This window comes from Achroia grisella, unplaced genomic scaffold, assembly GCF_030625045.1.
Source record: "Achroia grisella isolate CSIRO2021 unplaced genomic scaffold, CSIRO_AGI_Agris_v1 utg2262, whole genome shotgun sequence".
In the NCBI taxonomy this organism is placed as follows: domain Eukaryota; kingdom Metazoa; phylum Arthropoda; class Insecta; order Lepidoptera; family Pyralidae; genus Achroia; species Achroia grisella.
The window spans coordinates 26,512-40,007 of NW_026712726.1; the positions used below are offsets into that span (position 1 = coordinate 26,512).

The following is a 13,496-nucleotide window of genomic DNA, read 5'->3' on the forward strand; positions in this document are numbered from 1 at the left end:
CAATTAATATTCGTACTTCGGAAATAATTAATTAATTTTCGGATTTTCGGACAATTTTCGGATTTCGGAGCGGCTAAAGGCCAACTCACGCCTGTCAGATACGACTTTACTCCGGTACCGGTAGGGATTCAAACCTTAGCTCAGGCCCTCGTAATTTTGATCCCCATTTGAATTGGATAGTGGATCGATCGGAGGGGATGTACAATAAGAATCACTGACAGGAAAATTATTTTAAGGAAAGGATATGTAAAAATATCCCTTTATTTAAATAATTTTCCTTATTTAAAACTAGCTACTCGACCCGGCTTTGCACAGGTGTACATGTATTATATATATAAAGCTTCCTCTTGAATCACTCTATCTAATAAAAGAACCTGATTCAAAATCTGCTGCGTAGTTTTGAAGATTTAAGCGTACATTAGGGCAGACAACAGCATTTGTTTTATACAATGTAATGATGATGATAGAAGTGATTTTTATACACATTTGTTTTATATACTACTTCTGTTACTGCGCTTTATTGTATTAAACATCTACAAGCATCTGTCTTTTTATTATTAAGTAGAAAAAGTATAATCCATCACAATTAAAATAAGTATTGTTGCTAAGTAACAGTTTGTATGTAACGTGCAACTGCGATCGGAACGAAGTAAATTATATTTACTACTATATATGTAATCCACTCAATATCTCTATCATTATTATATATTATTATTATTTTTATATATCTATTTATTAGTAATTTTCGTAAAACCCTTTACATGATTTTAGGGCCGTGTGTAGACACTTTGTCTCGTTGTAATATCGATCCCATCAAAAACATAAATGTGAAATGATAGCCGAGTTTAATATTATGATATATGCCTTGATTGTTGACTTCTACGACAAAAGAGATGAGATCTAAATGGGTGCCAAGTTCAATGGTCTGTCCTGAAATGTATTTATAACAATATAAAATATCATTTCTTCTTATAACTTAGGATAATATACTGTAACCTAAGGTCTAACTGAATTACCAATCACCGATGACGTTACGCTCCGATTCTACCCACCACTGTTGAAGCGAGAATGCATCGTTATTTATTACCATATTCATTTTGTGAGATCAGTATAGATGGTAGAGAAAAAAACAGTCTCTTGTTTTTCATATTTCATTAGAGACACCTTTGCTGATCATATGGACTAGTAACTAGCTGACCTGGCAAATGTTGTTTTGAATATCTTATTATTATTATAAACGTGAAAGATTGCGAGTATGGATGGGTGTTTGTTAGTCTTTCACGCAAAAACTACCAAACGGATTTTGATGAAATTTTGCAGCAATATAGGTTATACATCAGAATGAAATATAGGCTATAATTTAAAATAAATCTGTAAATTGGGCGAAATATAATGGTAAATGTTAAGGAAGTGTGATGCAGACGACGTTGAGAAAGGCGCAAATAATATTGCTATAAAAAATAATAGTCCACCAATAATAGTTAATCTTTCATATGAAACATCTTTGTACCTACAGAAAGCGATCACTTTTACTATATTAACGACCTCGGTGATCTAGCGATTTAATACACCCTTTTACTTCCTATGATCGCGGATTCCATTCCTCGCACAGTACAATCATTTATATTCATGAGTATAGTTTATATCGGTCTATGTTTATTATGTATATATTTACTAAAAAATGTAGAAATTCATTATTTAATAGATACATACATAATTACATATATATATACACGGGCAGATGAGTATGATTGTTTGTATCGGTCTGGGTGTTTTCTATATATATAATATGTATGTATTTACGAAAAAAATATATATCTATGTATTTATATCTATTGTCTAATACCCATAACTCAAGCTCTACTTAGATTGAGATTAGATGGCGTTGTGTAAATTATCGTGAGTTATTTTTATTATTACTATTAAGTATAGATTGTATACTAGTCTGTCTCCGTGTAGTTTTCAGTTATAATAAATAACTGTAACTAAATTGTAATAAATAAGTTTATCGATAGTCGATAAAACGGCGAACAGCTCAGCACTAATATAATCATCTAAGGATGATGACCCGCTCTGATGGCTTTATAGTGTTTTTTGCTCTTCATCTTGTTGCATAATTTAATGCTAGTGCCCTTTACAAGTCCGCCCTTCAGCTTTGTGACCTAGAAAGGTCGGATTCGTTATGTAACTATCTAAGAAACTTGGGAGCCGGTAACAATGTATTTTTAACTCACGGTTCAAACTGTAACAACGTTTATATTAGTGTTTCCTAACCTTTTAAGTGCAATGCGATATGAGGTGAGTTTCTTGTCAGTTCATCTCATCTCGAAATTATTCCGAACTGACGACGATTAGACATATCATTAGAGTCTGTAACACATACATGTATAAAGATATTGTTGAATTTTGAATCTTGATATTGCTTCTAACAAAATTGTTTTAACTCCATAAAATACATAATTAATAACATTAAAAAATTAAACTGTACAGTTAAGAAACTTAAATAATAGGTTTCAGGAAGAAATCACTAGGAAATTGTTAATGAAACTGTAATTGTAAATTCTCAAAACATATAACGAAAAAATGAAATTCACATTCTAATAATAATAATAATTAATAAACAGTCTATTTTTAAAATTGCACCCCTTAACACTCAAATTGCCCCCATGTGGGGCGTGGGCCCATGTTGGGAAACACTGGTTTATATTGTTCTTTATGTAATAGTAAGCTCAGGCTCATCTGCAAGGTCTGAAAGTAAATTAGGTTTTTAACTTCTTCGTACATTAAATATTTAGATGCTGGCAACCCTGATCGTGAGTCAATGTTGTTCCATTTAATGATGATTGGTTAAGTCGTTAAGGCGTAAAAGTCAAACAAACAAACAAACTCACTCTTATAATAATAGTTAGGATATTACGTGGTGTCAATACAACAGCATCCGCGCTGTCAAATTACTAAACCAATAATGTCACAACATACTTTCGCCTAAGTCAATAATCACTAATATTACTTTATTTGAAATACCTTTCTCATTACATCCTGTTTTTTTTTCCACTTTTTATGATCTACGAAACACGTCTATGGTTAATTTGAATTATGTAAATCAATATACACATACATATTCAGATTATAGAGCAACGTTTAGAAATTATTGATTGCATTAGAAAATATGCATTTTCCACAGAGTATAATGACAGTTAACTAAGCAAACAATTACCTGTAAATGTGCTAAGCTGAAAAAAGAATGTAACACAGATTTATACAAAAGAATATTCTGTAAATAATTATACAAGCAAGGCATTATCTGTCAGAAATATGTATATTTCTGACATATCGGGGATAAGATGCGCTGAGCTGCCGGAGCCGAACAAAGAAAAAATAGTTCGACTAAAGCTGCTTATAAAATTTTTAGAATAACTTTTTTTTACAACATCAATAAGGAATTTATTTCAAAAATTTGCAAGTGAATTTTTATATAATTAATATAAATATTTTTTGGTATTTCCTTAAAGTTATTCAATATTTATTATCTAAAATAACATATACGTTTTATAAATAATATCAAGCATTCCATTTTTTTTTTTTTGTTGACATGAGTTCGTTTAATAGTTTAGAAATAATTTTCACTTTTGAAATTAGAATTCATTTCTTTATGTAAGTGACGTTAATTATTATATTTTTAAAACTGGAATTTGTTTTTAAATGACATAAGGTGACTGGAAGAGATGTAACTCATCATTTATCTGTGCCAATCCATCGTAACATGCCGACCCAGTTCTCGTTTTGGGTTAATGATGCAAGTTCTGTGTTTCCTTCTATTTAGGTTTATTAATGGCCTTGTGTATCACTAACTTTTGCCTCCGGTTTCGTACACACTTCATTTCTCTCTCAAGTGAAAAGGAGATCATAACAATCCAGACTTGGTTTTATACGTACATTCATTACATATCTAGTATCGAGTAGCTAGTATTATTATAACTTCAACGTGTGATGACAGCGCCAAGATATTTAGATGGCGCTTTGATTAGACGGCGCTAACGTTTCGTTTTAGTCCACAGACTAGTTTTTGTTCATAGTTGATCAACGCAAATCAACTGTATAATGCTTTGCATACGACAATGATTGCAGCAATGTAAATCGTTTTTTTTTATGATTCACATCTATCTAATTGAAGCAATACGATAAGTAACTGGCGTGTAAATCGATTAAAGACGGACATAAGATAATTATAATCGCAAACGAAAGGTGGTAAGTGGATGGACGTCGCATATACACAGAAACTACCGAAAGTCATCATGTGTTTACAGTAATATAGCTTTAACATCAGAAGGATTGAGATGTTATATTATTGTTTTAAATTTAACGCGGATGAAATTCGGCACAGGTTGAACATATATAAAATATATATAGAAAAAAAAAATCACTCAGTTTTTAATTATTATTAGGTTTTATTAAATTATTATTAATTCCGTAAAACAGATATTTATGAATTAAACACCAAATTAAAGTGCTTTGCGGTTTCTTAATCATTAGGTGAAATTTCATAAATAATGTACTATATATATATATATAGAGAGAGATCAGTTAACTACATGTATGAATATTGCAGTATCAGTATATGTAGTATAGCAGTATCAGTGTATGTCTATATATATAATACATACATTCAACTGATAGATTCATTGGAGAACTGTTACTTACCAATTAAGGAAACAGAGCAATAGAGACTATTAGAGAATTTGATATGTCCTTTCCATTGTCAGTTTATACTGACATGTAACTAACTCTCCCGTGATTGAACCAAGGAACTATCGTTTTTTACTTGGCTTGTTTATTGGGTAATTATTTTTGGCAATAAAGGTTTTAGTCTATCTACAGTCTACATTTTTATTTTAACATACTACATATCTCTGAGTATATATGATCTAGCATATCAATTGACGAGCGCATCAAACATGATTAGATATTATTTTACTGTTATTATCAACAAATTAGATGTAACGAACAAACAAACCGACGTTCCTAATAATTTTAGGATTGGATATGAGTTCGCTGTTTTACCTAACAACATCCAACCGAATGTTATGGTGCGGCGCAGTTTCTTTTTTAAATGAAACGTGAAAAATCTGTGAACATTAAAATCATTCATAAACTTATAGGTACATTGAATTCCATCACCATAACTCTGGTACAACATGTATGTGTTATATACGTACATATGTATATGTTGTCATCACGTTTTTTGCATTATTTCTGAAATACACGCTTGGACAATTATATCTCGATCCCCTTCCAATTCAAACGGGGACCGAAATTATTGTTCCGTAATTTAGAACCCTAACTTCGTCAGATGAAAGTCGTATCCGTCAGGCAGGGTTGGCTGTACTAGAGCAAAGACCTTTCGCGGGTTTGTAGTGCAAATAAATGACACTCGCTCCTTAAATCGTTAGAAGAATAAAAATCTATTTTAAAATAGGAACTTATATAATGACTAACAATCACCTTCCCCCATATATACAGTATAGGTTAGGTGGGCGAGCTTGTATCATATATATTACAAATGGCCATTTTGCATTATTATATATATAAAAAATCTAATCAAACCACGTAGAATTGTAATTAGTCACTTTACGCGTGTCTAAAGATTTCGCTTTCTGATCTTCTACGGTTTTTTTTGTATTTTTTTTACGATTTGCACCTTTTTCGTAAATCTATCGGTTCTGAGTCGTCCGCTAATTTGGCGACTTCTCGTGACCGTATAATATTACAAATATACAACGGAACCAATCTGAAATTAATATTACAGGATTTTGTTCCATGTAGAATAATAAAACAATATTAATGTATAATATTAGTATAGATAGTTTATTTTTATGGATGACTGCCATCTGTTTGTTCCCGCGGATTCACTGCGTTAAATGGCTATATAGATGTTAATAAAAATTATGAAGCCTATATAAAAATCTGATGCATAAGCTATGTTACTGTAAAGTTTCATCAAAATCCGTTGAAGAATTTTTGGGCAATTTACACAGCGCCATTTAAACAGAACTTTGCGTTTGTAATCAGATATTATTGATATAAATACATAGTTTTTTTATAATACATATATAATATACATAACAAACACTCAGTGGAGGACGATATAAACAATAAGGTCATGAATAGCCCATCGTTTGTAATTCAACATCGAATTTATCATGATCTTTCCAGGGGGACGTGTGTGCTAAACCGCAAGACATGGTACGAGAAATAACTAGGGTTATTAATCCACATTAAGTAAAATAAGTATGTCTGTTTAAAGTTCATAATAAATGAAAGACAGTATCCAACTGTTCCAGCGATTAACGGAATTAGGTCATACAGTAAATGTAACAAATGTTGTTACATATAGTATCTGTATATAATATATAGATATATTGTATTACAACCGCAAGGATATACTTGTTTGTCATTCAGCAATGATATAAAAATATATATTTCTATACCAATGTATAGTTGATCCCCTCCCCTCTCGTCAGCAAAGGCATAAAATGAAAGACTCATCGCCTTTACACATGAACAGCACTAGGCACATCATTGTATAATATCACACCTCGTTACCATTTCAGATGACTAAGATGAAATGCTTCTTATACTATAAATTCACTGCCTAATCTGCAGCTTACAACCGAAATTAAACTGCTTAACTAGGTGAGACTGAGAGGGCCACGCAAATAACTTGTGAAAGTCCTATGGTCCTTAATTTCATATTGGTGGTGGTCCAGCGATTTGACATACTGTTTTACTTTCTATGGTCGCAGGTTTTTTTTTGTATTCATAAGTATTATTGTACGTATTGATCTGGGTATTTACAAAAAAAGTAAGTGTAATTATTATACAGTTACATAGTATTTACAATACTGTACTTAGCTTGGGACCAGATGGCGGTCTATGAATTGCCCAATAATATTATATTACAAACAGGTAGCGGCGCAGTATAAAGTTAGCTGACTATATAATTATAATATTTTTAAAATGTTTGTGAACAAAAAAAGATGCAACGACTTACTTATTGAAGCTTGCTGTGTACATAACACACCAAGACTCGACGGTGGATTTAAAGTGGAATGTTGCTTCGCCTTTGTTGTTCATTGAAATAAGTCCTGGATTTTTGGCGTCTAAAGGATTGACATCATCAGAACTGCAAGGAAAAGGCACAAAAATTTTACAAATGTCATAAAGTTGAAAAGTTTGTTGATTTAGTTGAATGCGCGAATTTCAACTACCGGTTCTAAATGAATTTTTCAGAGTTCGATAGCTTATTTATCTAGGAAAGCAATAGTCTAAACAGCTACGACCAAATATATTTTCATTGATGCTCCATCAATTATAAATATCCAAAAATGAGGAAAATGTTACGTAGACGAAGTCGCGCAAGTATGTATACTCGTAGAATACTAGCTGTCTCTCTCCGTTTAAACTACACGAAATCATAATTATGTCCGCTAGATCTGTTGATGGATTTTAATACAGTTTTCGGTAATAAAAACAGTGATATAAGAGGAAGGAATACTACATGTAATATATAATAGAAATCATTCTTACTTGAATACAAGAAACGTTGGTCTCCATATTTGATTGGAACGGAAATACAATTTAGTGATGTTTGCGGCCTCAGTTTTATTTGGATCCCAAGTCATGCTTTTGTCGGTCCAACTCTAGAAATTATTTCAGTTAATTATTTATAATAATAATGAATCACTAGCTATAATGTTTTAATGTGGAATACATGGAATATTGTAAAATGTACATATAAATAAAATAAGGTTTTTTGCCATTTGTAAAAAAAAATGTACATAAAGTCTTCTACTTTATGTACAATAAACATAATAATATGTAGTTAAACTACATAGTCTGGCCGTAAATACCGGTATAATTAAAAATAAACAAAATATTACATTTGAATTTGGAATCTGTTATTCTTTTATGAATATTCATTAAGTTTTCTCGTTTTCGTGCAAATCCGTTGTCAAATATTTTTATGATATTAAAATGGAGAACCGAATCGCTGTGACTGCAATACACAAAGTAGGTATGGAAAGGTAGAATAAAGAATTTACTCTGTAACAATATTTGTGACTAGACTAGGTGTAATTTTATGCTGATGTTCCACCCTCTACGTCGTGTTCAACACATACCTACAAAGTATTTTGTTATCGCAAATAGAACGATTATAGCTTAATGACATAGACAGATAATACTCTCAATTTATAGATAGGATACTTATTAATATAGTTCAACGAGCCTTGAGACGAATAATATTATGGATATATAAATAAGGATTTAACCTCCTTTGAAATTTAATTACATTAATAACGTGTATGTAAGTTTGAAATTTTTGTGTAAGTTTCAAAACAACGTAGGATATTGCATGTGGCATCCTCCTATGCTAACGGTATACATTGGCTAGGCATTATTGGAGGTTAGAAGAGCCGTATCAGTTAGCACAATGTGGTGAATTAGTTCAGGTCAACCTATAGTGTATACTGATAGGAAATGAATGATTAGTCTCCACTACTTAATCATTTGTATGGGTGAGTGCGAATAGTAAACATTGTGGTGGGCTGAATGACCTTATTTAGATAAAAATAAAGCTATTACTCTAAATGACAGGAATAAAAAGAATAAAGAAATAGAATAAGAAAATAAATAGAGCTAAACCTAAAAAGAAGGAGCAGAGATAGATTTTTTACAAGGTCTGGTGAGCGATTATTATTTCTCTATATTATTTCTAGCACGGACAGAATATATTAAATTTGTAAAACACATGATAAGAATATTTACAAATATTTTATAATTAATTGAAAAAACCCAATGCAGCAATGCCCTTCAATACCCGCGTGATGAAGTTAATTTAATTAAAAGAACTTACTGTCACAAAAGATAATCCCGCGATAAGTTTGGATTCAAAGGCATCATATCTCGCATTGGTAACTACTACGCCCATTTGTATATCCACTTTTGTTTCTGGTTCTAAATTGGCGCACGGCCAAGGAGTAAGGTCTTACACTTAATCTGCTCGGATGGTGTTAGATTACGAGCCACTTCCTTGGAGTTTGTAGCTATGGTAACTTGAATAGAAATAATTTTATTAAAAATGTCAGATGAAGAAAATACATTAATGAACATTATCAGTTATTGAAATTTTGGAGAATGCAAATTTCACATACTACTGAGTTTGTTGAAATTTAACGTATTTCGTTTAAATGTAATTGGGAGTTACGTCTTTTGCATTATTTTTATTTTAATATCGGTGTTTCTATCATCGAAGTATTAGTCAAATATGAAAATTATCAATTTCAATTAGTATTGGATAGATTCCAACTCACTACGTTTGTCTAAGTCTGGGTAGTAAACCACGACGCTTTCGAGTATACGTTAAGTTATAAAGGAAAGAGGAATTAATAAAAGGAAGCTATACCAAAGGCCTATTATGAAAATAAAATTAATAATTTTAATAATAGAATACCAGACGTTGCGTTGCTCCATTGTTTATTTTTTTCATATGTAAAAGATCATATTAATCTATATCTTAAGGCACCATCAATTTGGCAATTCAATGCATCTATAGGTACATGATCCCAAAAACATTTAGGTAATCTATTGTAATATTAACCCTTTAAAAGAGATCCTAAAATATAAAGTAAGCAAGTATTACATGCTACAGGAATGTTAAAAATGAGTCGCGAGTTCTATACATTTGTTTTTATGTACACGACGGACTGCATAGTTTTAATAAATCATCACAGAGATTAAGGATGCAGAATTGATGGAAAAGGAATAGAAAAACTTACCATCACTATCATTTGTTTCCCCTCCTGGCAATGGACAGTCGTACAAAAACTTGGCTTCCACACCAGCCCAAGAAGCAAAACTCAAATATTTTATATCAAGCGGGTCCACATCGTAGAAGCTTATAATTGGTAATATTTCACCTTCTCTACCAAATGAAATTAGACCATCTGTAAAAGAAGTGAGAAGAACAAAATATTTTTATTATGATCATCATTTTGAAACAGAGAAAAAGAAACTCATATTTAAAATTAAATTTTTGTTTATATTACATATTGGAACCTTTCGGCCTCTTGTATATACCTATTATATTTTTGTCACTATCCTTACCGAAAAGGTTAAAAAATAAGGTAATATTTGGAAATATATTTTAATGTTAAAAATTCGACTTTAAATTTAAAATTTAAAGTCGAATTTTTAAACGTATTTTAGTTAATCCTGTTAGTTATAGAGCATGCAAGGTTTCCATATTTCATAACTATTATTCCAAGCGGAATAGTAACTGACATTTTTAACTGCCGATATTATCAGTAATTATATATAGATTGGTTTAAAAAAATGAATTTGAGAAAGTTGAATTGGGCGGTACTGTTAATAATAATAATAAAAATTGATACGCCTAAATAATTAAAAAGTGACGTGAAATGTCTTATATAAATATATTTTTTATTATCATACATATTCTTTATTGCACTTAAATGCATTTATAGTCTGTCTGTTCATTAACAATAGTGTTATTTATTACCTCTAAAGACATTTCTACAGTACTCAATACAGCGTGGCGTAAAAAGTGTTGAGTGAGTCAATGTGCAAATAATAATTTAATAATAATGTTATTAAAAGAAAATACCCTTTGATATTGTTATATAAAATCCCCTAAGTTCCATATTGGAGAGTACGCCGTGTGTTTTGGAAGAGACCTTTGCATTTCTTCTCAACTGACGTCGGAGTTCTGTAAACGTGTTTCCTCCACCGCCAACCACTGGTAAAAGATTACAACACGATTTTAGTACTTAAGTCCATCTAATTGGGCATATATTTAATATTTGGCTAAAGTAATGAACCTCTGTCATTTTACAAATGACTCACTTTTTTATGGACATTCAGGATGAAAGATGACTGATGACTAATGCAAAGCAGCAGACCCATATAATGCCCTTCGTGTATTTATGGGAATAATTTTTATATAAATAAACGTAAAAAAGCACTTTTGAATTGTCATACTTATTCTAATACTCATTCGGAAAGCGGGGTCCTCACAGAAAGGTCGAGCAATAAACGTAAGTTTGTCCTTGAAAACTAAATTGAATAATTAACTAAAACGTAGTACACAAATTACTTTTTAATTTCAATTATAAAATGAGTATAGTTGTAAATAACAGTAGAAAAATATGAGTATATATATACATATATATACCTATTTCATAAACAGGGTCAGTAGCGCTGGGCCGCTTGACTGGAGAAAGTAATATGTGGCCATTACTGGTTGCTTGTATAGCTAGGTGCATTTCAAACATTTTGTTAGGGTCTGAGCTAGCTCTCATGTCTGATTGAATCTGATAAAACGTATCATAGCTGTACCCATGTTGCGAGATGTGTTCTTTGCAACGCGTCGCCGCTGTAATAAAAAAATTACTTAAATCTACACTAATAATATCTATGGTCTTGTAACGAATATACTCAGAACTCCTGGACCGATTTCAGACATAGGATAAAGACAATTACAATACGGCAGTGTTGCCATAATATTAATGTTGGTTACCAACAAAAACCATTACAATACAACTTTATATTAACAACAAATTTTTATAAACAAAATATAGCTCAGATTATAGATACTGATAATGAAGCAATATATATATGAGAGTTTTTTTTAAACTGGTGTCGATCTTTTTGAGCTTATTAATTTTAATTATAGTATAGATCTATGATAATGTTAATAATTATAATTTTGATCTAATTACTTATTACATAATGTTAAACTAGATCTTTTCGCAAAATGTCAATAAGAGATCAAATAATACCATCAAACTTGTATTTTAAACTCGTAAAAACTTCCGACAAGTTTCAAGAGAGATCGAGCGCGCGTTTAATATTTAATATGCCAGATATCTTTTAACTATATAGGGATTGCAGATTTAAAGTAGGAAATAATGGGACAAGGAAGTAGAATTTTTTTTTTTCATCAAATTATATGCAAAGATTTGTTATTTTTATATGATTATTGAGTCCAATGCGCAGTGCAGAACGATCTTAGAGATTACATTTGCACTATTTGTAACTAAAATGATACTCCCCCGAATAACAGTAATATAATATTAACATCTCCCTTTATCTACTGCATATGTCTTTCAGTAAAAAGTTACGAACGATACGACAGCTATTTAATATTGCTCATTTTTGCAATGTGATATATGTATTCTGTTGTAGATATAATTATATTATTGTCTACGGGGCGCTGGAATTGTGGTAGAAAGTTAACGCCACCCATTGGTAATGATATTATGTTCCTTGGCGGGTGGATAGTCATGTTTAAAATTTGTCCCATGTTTATAAAGAAGATATATTTGTGCTTTATTTCTCTAGTCGCCTTTCTATGTGAAATGGGAATGAAAACAAAGTATCGTTTCAATTCGTCCTCGTACACCCTAGTATTCTTTTAATTAAATACTTTTTAAATAGTCGGTTGCAAAATCGGGACAAAGTACAAATAAAAATGAAACGTGGTTACCATACGACTAGATCTCCTTAATTATTCAGCTTAATGACTGGTGAGTTTGATGTAAATACTTCGTTAAACTCAAAGCAATAATTTTAAGTAATTCAATATTCCTTCAGTTTGTATGAATACGGTTATGCACTTCCGAAGAAAAACGTCGACACGTAATAAAGTCTTAGTAACCCCCAAGTAAATACAAAACTAATAAATTAAAAATACAAAGAAGCCAAGATCACACAGCGCCATCTATTCCCAAGCTGTGCAGATCGTGTATTAATGGTACTAAACAGCTAATATAAATACTTAGATATTTTTTAAATACGTATCTAATATAGATAGTAATCATCTAGACCAATAAAAACAATATTCATATTTGCATAGTGTTAGGAAGGCGCGACCATCGGAAATAAAGCGGTGTGTTAAACCGTTAGACCACCAAGACTTTATATTTATAAGAACTAATTTGTAACTTAAAACTATTTTTAATATGTCAGCTATACAAAAAATTTCATGAAAATCGGTCCATTGGTTTAGAAACTGCAATGGCATAGACATACACACAGATATTCACATATTTCAAACTGATATCATCTCTCTTTTTCTGTCAGCTGATTAAAATAGTGGCACTAAAATTACTTACTGCTTCTTGTATATACAAAATTTGCATCGGCATTATTTAACCAAACACACAGTAATATAACTACTTTAGTCCAATCCATACTTAATAATAATGTATAATACGTTAAAAATAAAAATAAATATCAACAAAGCTGTGGTTATACAGTATTAAGCACAGTTTTTAACTGAAGCAAATAAATTATACGATATAAACTTGTTATGTGGGTGGAGGTAGTATTGCCACTTGAAATTTTATAATACACTACCATCCATTCCCGTTCTCGTCTGCTTTACTCCTAATAGATAGTTTATGTTCAACTAAATT

At 31.1% G+C, this 13,496-nt stretch overlaps 1 pseudogene; it reads right to left on the bottom strand.

Annotated features, from left to right (window-relative positions):
• Positions 1-7,051: 7,051 nt before the first annotated feature.
• On the bottom strand, positions 7,052-13,272 carry LOC131842449 (uncharacterized; annotated as a pseudogene).
• Positions 13,273-13,496: the final 224 nt, after the last annotated feature.